Raw genomic sequence first — 10,750 nt, forward strand, 5'->3', positions numbered from 1 at the left:
ACATCATTGAATTGCGTATTTGAAAGTAAGCAAACGGAAAATTTTAGGTACGTTACCAGAATAAAACTTTCAAACATAGAACTATACAACACAGAGACCCCTAGAGTTAACTATGGCATACACTTAAGAGTATAATTCTAATAATACTATTTCATCAGTTATAACAAAAATACTGCATTAAGGCCAATAGTTAATAATAGGGAAAACTGCCAGTGAAAGGCCTATTTGGAACTCTGTAGTTTATTCGTGATTTTACCACAAAACTACATCTCTAATAAAAATATTTTAAAAAATAAAATGCATTTAAAAAGCAAAGCAACATGCAACATTAATTCAACCAAGAAAAAATGCTGTAAACATGCCAGTTCATGCAGTAAAACCACTTATCACTTTTCATAAATAGCTAGCATCATACTCAGCAGTGAATGACTATAAGCCTTCAACAACAGGATCAGGGACAAATCGAAGATGCTATTATCACTGTCCAGGACGTCACAACGTGAGCAATTAGGAAAGAAAAAGAAGGCAAAGGCACCCAAATTTGAAAGGAAGAATGAAAATGATCTGTATTTAGAAGTGACATGATTTATATATTAAAAAACCCTCTAGAATTCACAAAATACTGTAACAGCTAATCAACAGTGTCAGAAAGTTGCACAACAATTTATTGTATTTCTGTAACACAGCAACAAACAATCTGAAAATTAATAAAGCAATTTCTTTTACAACAGCATCACAAAGAATAAAATATTTAGGAAGAAATTTAACTGAGGAAGGATAAGATTTGTTACCTGGAAACTACAAACCATTGATGGGACTCATTCAAGAAGGGGCCTAGGGGAGACGTTTTAGAAAGCTAACATTAATGAAAACATGACTGAAGCATATTACTCACTATGGACAGGGCGTAAGTTGTCCCACAGCCACTGGCTCTTCCCGCGTCACACCAACGAAGTCCTCATCCTCAAGGGACACAGCAACAGGACACTCTTGGGGACTAAAAGGGAGGTCCTCTTCACTTGGTCTGAGGTTCAGATGGGTCAAAAAGGTGAGTCAGGCTCTCTCTCCTGGCAGCTGGTACAGGAAACTTGGAGCTCCCTGTTCTGCTGTGGACAGGCACCCACTTCAGGCCACAGTCAGAATCTATGAAAGCAAATGTTTATATTATTCAGGGCTATAAATCTGCAAGGTCAAAAGAAATGGAGCTAAATGTCAAGTGCCTTAATGAGAATCTATGCAAATAATTGGAAGAAAAGTACAAGGTAAATATACAAAACTCAATTCATTTCCCCTTCTCTGCAATGAACAATGAAATAAAAAACACACAAACAAATGCATTTATAAGAGCAAACACATGCAATAAATTCCTTTGGTCAAACCTAAAAAAATATGTAACTATATTTATCTCATAATCTATGAAAACCTTGAAAAAAATTTTTTAAAGTTAAATAAATGAGAAATATTCCTTATTCATGGTGGGTAAACTCAATATGTTTAATATCTTATACAAAATCCCAGAAATACATTTTGTAGAGATTTATGAATGCTTTCTACACCTACAATAGCATGCAAAATACTTAAGAAGAACAAAATGAAGGTCCCAAGTGCCTGTTTCCAATCCTTATTACAAATCTACATTAACAGAGTGACTTTGGCACACAGAAAAAAGGAAAAGAACAAAAGAGTCCATATATAGACCCATTCAAACAAATGGAAATGGAACCAACTGGATGGCCATAGAGAAAAAATAATCATCAAAGTCATAAACTTTACATCTTACACAGAAACTCACCCCAAAGAGTCTCAAGGTGTGGCAGTTTGATATTATTTATGAACTCCAAAAAGAGACATAGATTATGTTTGTAAGCTGGTCTGCTCCTCTGGGTGTGATACCAGACTGTATTAAACCAGATGGTTTACTTTTACTTGATTAAATCAAGATTAGGGCTTTGATTCAACCATGTCATTAGCGCATCATCAGGATTGAGTCCCCGTTCCCTCGGTGGGTGATATAAATGGACACTCACTCAAGAAAACACACAGGAGAAGATACACAGAGGGAAAAAGAGAGTTCCATAGACAGGGAAGTACAGAGAATTTTGATGCTGGGGCCCCTACACACATGAGCTGAGGGCGCACGGCGGAAGCAGGCGGTGTCAAGGGCGGACGCACAGCGGCGGGAAGAATGCTGCGGAGACGGAGAGTGGTGGCAACGCATCTGCTTTATTGAGGAAGACAAGCATTTATATAGGCTAGGGCACTGGCGGTAGCAAAGCTAAGCCAAATAAGGCAATGTATGTGAGGGGAGGCCGCTAATTGGCTGGGGGACGGTTGGGGGTGAGGTACGAGGGTAAGGGGCGACGTGTGGGGTGCAGATTGCTTAAGCTGAAGGCGACCTCCGATTGGTTGTTGGAGGCTGTTGCTAGGTAAAGGGGCAGAGGTGAGGTTATTATTCTGGCGGGGGGTATATGGGGGCTGGGGCAGAAGATAAGGGGAAGTTGTGGGTTGGGTTCTGGTGAGGCGCGGGAGAGGCAGGCCGATTACCCTAGGGCGGCCCCTATGGAGACCGGATGCTGGGTGGAGATAGAGGAGGCAGCCCTTACGGGCAAGAGTAGCAGGGGGGCGACAATCTACCCGCGCCAAGCACTGACCCAGCAGGAGACGAGGCCTCATCTCAACGTGCTGGGCCTGCCCAACAATGGTAGCATGCTTGTTACCTCATCTCACCCTTGTTTTTTAGTTTAGAAGAAAAGGGGGCTGCATGGCAATGGGCAGACGGCCTCTGCCAGCTGGTAGGCGGGAGGAGCGGGGTAAGGGGTAGCGGGATAGGGCAAGGCTGACAGGGGGACAAAATCAAGTCGGTGGCACGGTCCTCTTAGGCTGCGGGCGATGGGCCAGCTTTTGGCGTTTTGGTCGTGGTTTTAGTAGGGGAGCATGGAGGAGTAACAGAGCCAGCAGCCTTGGGTGAGGTTGGGGTTGGAGGAGTTGAGGGAGTAAAATGAGGCATTGATAAGGGATATAAGCAGGTGGCTTAGGTCCAGGGAGGGTAGGCGGTCAGGAGTAACGGGTGTGCTGTTGCTAAGTGTGCCGTTGCTAGAAGGAACCGGTGTGCCGTGCGAAGCGGGTGCAGGGTTAGGCTGAGGGGGAGGGTTTAGAACCTTATTTGGGCTGACTGGGACTGAAGGTGATGGGGAGGAGACTGGTGCTTTCCAGATTATAAAAAAGGAGACCAACTGAAAGGTTGATGTTGTGGATTGGAGAGCACCGTCGGGGTTGTGAGGAGGAGCGAGAGCATGGAGAGGAGAAGAGCAGAGAGGTTTGGATGAGGGGCAGGGTGAGCGCATTTAGCTGCGCGGTATAGATGAAGTAGATTCCTTGTTTCCTCTGGATCCGTCGCACCCAGGGAGAGCTGGTTCATCTGGTGTTGCAGGGCCCTCAGGCGGCGGCGCTCCCTCCTTGTTGGCCTCGGCTGCGGTGGCGTCCATTTGAGCGCATGCCGAGGCGAAATCGGAGTTAGACGCGGCGGGAGCGTTGTCCTCCTCCTCCTCTGTAAAATAGGTCTGGGGGGGGCGAGCCCCCTGGAGGCAGGACTGGAGCGTAATGAGGGCGGGAATAAGGCCCGGGGGAAAGTGTTTATTCTCGTGCTGTATAGCCGCGGCGACGCAGTGGACGAGAATTCGGTAGGTGTCAGGGTCCCAGAGGTTAGCGGTAGCAAGCCAGGGATTAAAGGGAAGAAGGAGGCCCCAAAAGGACTGCAGCTGTCAGACGGAGACCTTGCATTGATGGAAGTCAAGCAGGGCCGCCAGGGCGCGGACTTGGAGTGCTTGCTTGCGAGAGAGAGGTCCCCATGGTGAGAGAGAGGGAGGGGAAAAAAGGGAAAGGCCTTTTGAGGAACAGGACGATAAGGGAGACCAGAGCGAGGATGAGAAGGAGAAAGGCAACGGCTAAGAGGATTCTTTGGCCAGAGTTCCAGTCCCTAGGAGCTGTGTCGGCAAGGCAGAAGGCAGAGAGGGGGACGACAAACAGAAAGGTGATGAGGAGGAAGTAACGAAGGAATGGCTGCGGTGGGAGGGGAACAGGCATGGGGTCCGCCAAATAATGGAGCGAGGCAGGGGTAAGGTGGAGGGACAGCAGGGACTTTATCGGATGCCTCTAGGGCGGCTGGGCCCGAGTGGCCCGAGCTGCAGTGCGCCAGAGCCCTCCTGAGGGGGGGGCGATGAGGGGCCCGCGCAGAGTGCCGGGCGGAAGAGACCGAGCCTGTACGGGGCTGGTCGAGGGGTCCGCTAAGGGCGGACGGAAGAGCCCTCTCCGGCGGGCTGTTAGGCCCAGGAGGGGACGGGGGTCCTTAATGAGCCATTTGCCTGATAGTTTTCAGCTGAAGAGAACAGAGCAGCGGAGCCCCACAGCAGCCTACAGCCAAGATTGGAAGAAGCTGAGCCCACAGAGCCTTAAGAGGAAAGAGGAAGGCTCAACCCTCCCACATTTCGCCTGCCATCTTGCTTCAGCACGTGACAACTGACTCTGGGTGAGGACGAAACCTTGAGTTGTGCCCTTTACGGCCTTGTAACTATAGTTTTTATCTCAAATAAATACCCTTTCTAAAAGCCAACAGATTTCTGGTACTCTGCATCAGCACCCCTTTGGCAGACTAGTACACTAGGTTTATGAGTAAGATGCAATATGATAAAAATTTGAAAACGAACAGAAGAGGGAATTCACATGACCTTACATTTGCTGATGAATTTTTATAAGCAGCATCTAAAGAAAGATCATGAAAGGAAAAGGTGGTAATGGGACTTTTTTTTTTTTTAAGTTAAAAATTCTATTCTGTGGAAAACACTGTTAACTGAATGAAAAGACCTCAAGCTTGCACTGGGAGAAAGTTTTGTAAAATATATACATTGAAAACGGACTTGTACCAAAATATACGAAAGGCCTATATAGCTCAATAAAAAGAAAACAAACCACACAATTAAAAATTTGGAAGATGACTAGACACCTCACCAATTAGGTATACAATTGGCAAATAAGCAAACATAAGGACACTTAACATCACTTTTCATTATAGAAAAGTAACTTAAACCAACAATGAGAGACACTACCTACCCACTGGAATGGCTAACATCCAAAGAGCAGACAATCCAATTGCTAGCAATTACGTGGAACAACAAGAACTCTCATGTGTTGCTTGCTGGAAGGAATGCAAATGGCACAGCCACTTTGGAAGATATGTCTTATAAAAACAAATCTGAGAATGTGACTCATCAATCACACTCCTGGGTATGAACCCAGGTTTGTTTGATAACTAATGACCACATAAAAAAACAGTACCCATATATTTATAGCAACTTTTAGTTATAATTACCAGTAGCTAGGAAAAACCAAGATCCCTCACTAGGTGAATGGATAACCAAACTGTGGTACAACTATGCCCTGGGACACTACTCAGCAGTAAAAAGGAAAGCACTGTCCTGTCACATACAGGCATGGAAGCATCTCAAATTCACACTGTTAAGAGAAAGCGCTGGTCAGAAAAGGCCACATAATGCATGATAAGGCTACATCTGTTTGTTGCTGGGGTATGATATTGGGGACCTCTTTGTTTGCACATAACAAAACTATGTGCTCCAAAGATTCTGTCAGAATAAAATTCAGATATCTATACAACTGTCATTTTCCTTTAAGATCAGGAATGCAACGGAAAAGAGAGGATATTAAGTGATTTCCTCTCAAATCACAGCACCATAAAATGAGTTAGGCACAAGTCCACCTGCTAGAGAGATAAACAGGCAGTTAAACAAAAAAAAAAAGAAATTCTGCCTTTTTGTCTCTTACATTATTGCAATAAAAAGAAATACAAAGATGAGCCCAGCAAGAAGTGTGATTTTCTTTAGGTCTCCAGAGTTAGAACAAGTACAGGACTCTAGACAGGCCATTCTTAGTTGAGAAATGTGGGTCCATGGTTCAACACCCTGTAATTTAGTTCTAGTATCAGAAGTTAGATTAACTTGGTAAGGTCCTTTTTTAATGAGAATCTGTCACTTTGATGGAGCATGACCTGAAGGAATACTCATGGAAAATTCCAGCTAACCTTCCGTTTCAGCTACACTTGCTTTCAGAAACTAAGTACAGGATGCCAGTAAATGCAAGACCAGTCTGAGCCACCTGCTAGTAACCACAAGAGCAGCCCAAGCTAGTCTACTCCAAATGGGCAACTATATTCCATGTGCAAAAAGTACCAGCTGAAAGGAAAGACCACCTGTGCATGACAAGGTGCAACCCTCATCTCATTCTGATCTCCCATAAAAGAACCCTAACCCTGTCCCTTTGGGAAGAAGTGCTGTACGGACACTTTCTTTTCCATTCTTTACCAAAGAATAAAGTTTCTGCTTCACTTTACTATTCCAGTCTCATTCAATTGGCTCAAGTGATTCCAGACAATAGAGACAATTAAGGGGTCTAACACAATAAATATTTGGTGACTCCACGTGGACCAGCCTCAGCCCTCTTCTGTCCTGTAATACAGGGTGCTGGGGAGGAGGAGAAATAAAATGGGGCTCTCTGCTGCCCAATCTTTTAGGCCACCTCTTTTTTTTTTTAGGAGGTACCAGGGACTGAACCCAGGACCTCTTACATGGGAAGCAGGTGCTCAATCACTGACACATCCACTCCCCAATGAAAATTGGGGTTTTTTGTTTTTTGGGGGGGTTTCATTTTGTTTTTAGGAGGTACTGGGGATCTAACCCTGGACCTCATATTTTGAGAAGCAGGTGCTCAACCACTTAGCTACATCCACTCCCCAGCCCTCCTCCTTTTTGTCTCCTGATTTTGCAAATGGACATCAGGGGCCACAAGAGTCCATACCCTTTGCAAACCCTGGGGACCCAAAGGCTGTCTGGTATGTTGTCACTTTAGCAATAGAATAGATAAAAGAGAGCTCTAAAGGAAGACAACTGGGGATGCCTAGTTGAAGGGGAATTGGTCATGATGCCTGAGTAACAGGTCTCCTGGTCTTGGAGGTAGGTGGGAGGAAAGGTTATCAATGTCCATGGAAAAGCTTTTATACCACTAGGGGTTGGCCTGGAACCCCATCTTCCTTCTTGTCTTCCTTGTCAACTCTGGCCATGCTGGCCCATCTTTTTGCCCAGGCATACTGTTATCAATTCAATCCTTTCCAATCCACCTGTCTTGGGAACTGGTGGGGAACATTCTGTTGATTTTTTTACTTGCCATATTAAAATGAGTTTTAAGTGCATATATTTACAAATGTTATATCTTTCCCTTTGGTTGATCCATTTATTGTTATGAAATGTCTATCATTTTCTATAGAGGAGGAGGTAAAGTGTATGTATATGCCATGAAAATTAAGTTGGTATCAAATAATATATGATTTTATATATTTAGGATGTTAAATTTTAACCCCATAGTAACCACAAAGAAATATGATAGTAGGGGGAAAGGGTAGTGTTTAAAATGAATTGTTACCTTAGGAAGTAACTTCTGGATAGAATTAAATTCATAATAATAATCATTTGAAAGACTATTTGGCAGAGTAGACTAGGCTGAAGGGACAGAAGTCTGAATGAAACTATTCTAGATACATCATTCTTACTATGTACCTAATCAAGAAAAATAACATATGTTAATGAAATGCAGATTTCTAGTCCTCGATCCCAGAACTAAGATTAAAATATCTTGGTATGAGGTACAGAAAATAGTATTTTAAATATGTTCCCTACAAGAATTTCATGTACAATAAATTAGGACACATTCTTTTGGGACACTGTAATGAATATAATAACTGTAAGTGTGGGAAGCACTGTCATAAGTCATATATATTAGGTTCTTCACTTTGAGGTTTCACTGATCACTAAAAACTTACATACCTGAATATTAACTTAACCTCCCACCAGAATGTCTTTATCAAGTGAAACTTTATAATTTTTATTATAATCAAAAAACTTTTGATTTTTATTTACCAAGAAAGGGTTCATTTTTGCTATAAAAATATTCATTGACTTTATTATTCTTTTTTATTCATTGTCTTTAACAACAGTTATATGCTACTTAATTCTTCCTGTAAATGCTACCAGTTTCAGCATTGCTGCCTCAGGAAAAAGCTTTCCTTTAAGAATAGTATATTTTCTTTTCTCTGAAAAAGAACTACATCATTGATTTTTTGCTGAGGAAATCATTATTCAACAAAAATGATAAAAGCAAGGCTCCTCTAATGGAAGGGGCTGAGGGTCAGAACACTGTGTACTCTCAGGTTTCCCCCATGACTCCTCTATTAATTTCTTGGCTGATAAAACAAATACCATAGAATGGATTGGCTTACCAGCAGGAATTTGTTGACTCAAGGTTTCAGAGGATAGAAGGCTTGCTTCAACCAAGGGACAATATCTCCTGGCTGGCCACAATCCTGGTGTTCCCTGGCTTTTCGTCACATGGCGATGCACAGGGCCATGTCTTCCCCTTTCCCTTCTGAGTTCCATTGAATTCCAGGTTTTGGCTGCTCCCAGAAGCTTCCATTCCATGTCCAATTTCCTTGGCTTATGAGGCCATCAGCCACACTGGATTAACACCCACATATTCAAAGGTTCTACTGACAAAAGGGTTCACACCCAAGACCAGGGGCTGGAATCTGAACATGCCTTTTGTGGGGGACATTATTCAATTGCCAACCCCTCTGTACCCTCCAGCCACTCACCTTTCCAATGTGTCCAAGAAAGACGTCAAAAAGTCATTTAGGCCAAGTGAAATATCACATTTGAAATCAGTATTTCAAATTACCACAATTCTCACTTTGTTCTGAACACTAAAAAACTCATTCAAATTTAATACAATATTACAATAACTCTCTTTGTAAGCATATTCACTGTTTCCTTTTTTACAGCTTTACACAGTGGGAGGGTTTTGGTGGGTGATGCAGAGGAGCCTCAAGAGTGTAGGTTCAATCTTCTGGTCCCCGCCCCACCCCCATCTCTATTTCTGAGCTTGGAGGAGCATACCGGCTGGCTTGGGGAGAGCCTAGGAAGAGAAGAGAGGCAAATCTACTGAGAGAGCCTGATTTACCTAAATGCCCTGGGATAGGAAACTTAGTCTGGGAGAAGGTGAAGTCAGAAAATTAACTAGCACCCCTGTGGCACACTTAAGGGAGAGGGACAGTAGGATATGCTTTGCAGACTTCCAATAGCATATGTAGGATTCTTGGCAAGGTGTGGGTGCTCTCTCTCAAGAAACTAAGAGTCATTATTTTCTGGGGGTGAGTTTGTTCGCCAGGGACCCATTTGAATCTCCTACAGGACCCCTCACACAGCCTTCCTGCTGCCCTGGAAGACAGAGAAGTGAGGAAGGGAGAAAGGGGAAAGGTCAGACTCCTAAGCAGCTTATTCAATTGCAAAGAGGATTCCTTGCTTGAGGCTTTGTCTGCTCTTTTTTTATTGGTTTGTTTTCTTGTTTTTCCTTCCTCTTTATCCCCCCATGGCCCTTTTTTCTTTTCCTTTTTTTTCCCTTTTCTTTTTCGTGCTTGCTTTTGTTCCCTTTTTCTTCTTCTTTTTTCCTTTTCTATATTAGCTGCTGCAGGCAGTGTTTCTTATTTGCTGTGCTTTCCAACCCTCAATTTCCTCTTTTCTGTGTGTACTGATTTTGAATACCAATGCTATCCCCTTTCCTTTACATCTTTCTATCCTCCATCATTTATTGTTTCTCTTACGTTCCACTTCTCTTTGTTTAGCCCCCAATTTTTCTGACTTTTTATTTCTAATACCTTTACTCTGTTTTCCAAATTTTATTCACTTTGTAAACTACTGGATTTTCTTTTCTCTTTCCCTCTCTCCTGAACACAATGGCCTTTTAATTCATACTTTTTCCTCCCCATATTCAGTTTACTATCTCATTCTAGGTACTCCGCTTTTTTACTGTTATAATTCTACACAGCTTACATGAGTTTAATATCCATTCTCTTAGATCTCACATAGTTCTTCTGCTAATATCTACTATCAATACTACTATTATACTTTTTTCTTTTCTTACCCCTTTTGTTTTCTCTGGTTCTAACATTTTCCTTCAAGGGAACTTAGCCAACAACAAGAAAATACAATAAGAAGAACAAAGTGACAAAGAGAAGACTTAACATGCACACAAAAACAATAATTAATTAAACCCCGAGACTAGATGAAGAAGCTATCAACTGAATAAAACCATAAATACAAAATGATGACCAGACAGCAACAAAAATCTACAAACTATACCAATAATCAGGAAAACACAGCCCAATCCAATGAACAAACTAAAACCCAGGAAGAGGGTGGAACATTGAAAACTAATCAAAGCTTGGAAAACATATACATTAGACCAATTAAATGAAGGAAGAGATTAAGGATATTAAGAAAACACTTGGAGACAAGACAGAAGAAATTGTAATCATACCCAAAAAGATAACGGATATGATGGTGATGAACAGCACAATTCAAGAAATCAAAAATACACTCTCAGCAAACAACAGATTTGAAGAGGCTAAGGAAAGAATTAGTGATGTGGAAGACAGTACATCTGAAATCAAACAGATAATAGAATTGATCAATGAAAAGATAGAAAAAAAATCCATCAGGGACTTAGGGACCTGAATGACAATATAAAATGCACAAACATATGCATTATAGGCATCCCAGAAGGAGAAAAGAAGGGAAAGGGAAAAGAAGGGGTGTTAGAGAAAACAATGGCTGAAAACTTAAACCTATTGAGGGAA

This window comes from Dasypus novemcinctus, chromosome 28, assembly GCF_030445035.2.
Source record: "Dasypus novemcinctus isolate mDasNov1 chromosome 28, mDasNov1.1.hap2, whole genome shotgun sequence".
Classification (NCBI taxonomy): domain Eukaryota; kingdom Metazoa; phylum Chordata; class Mammalia; order Cingulata; family Dasypodidae; genus Dasypus; species Dasypus novemcinctus.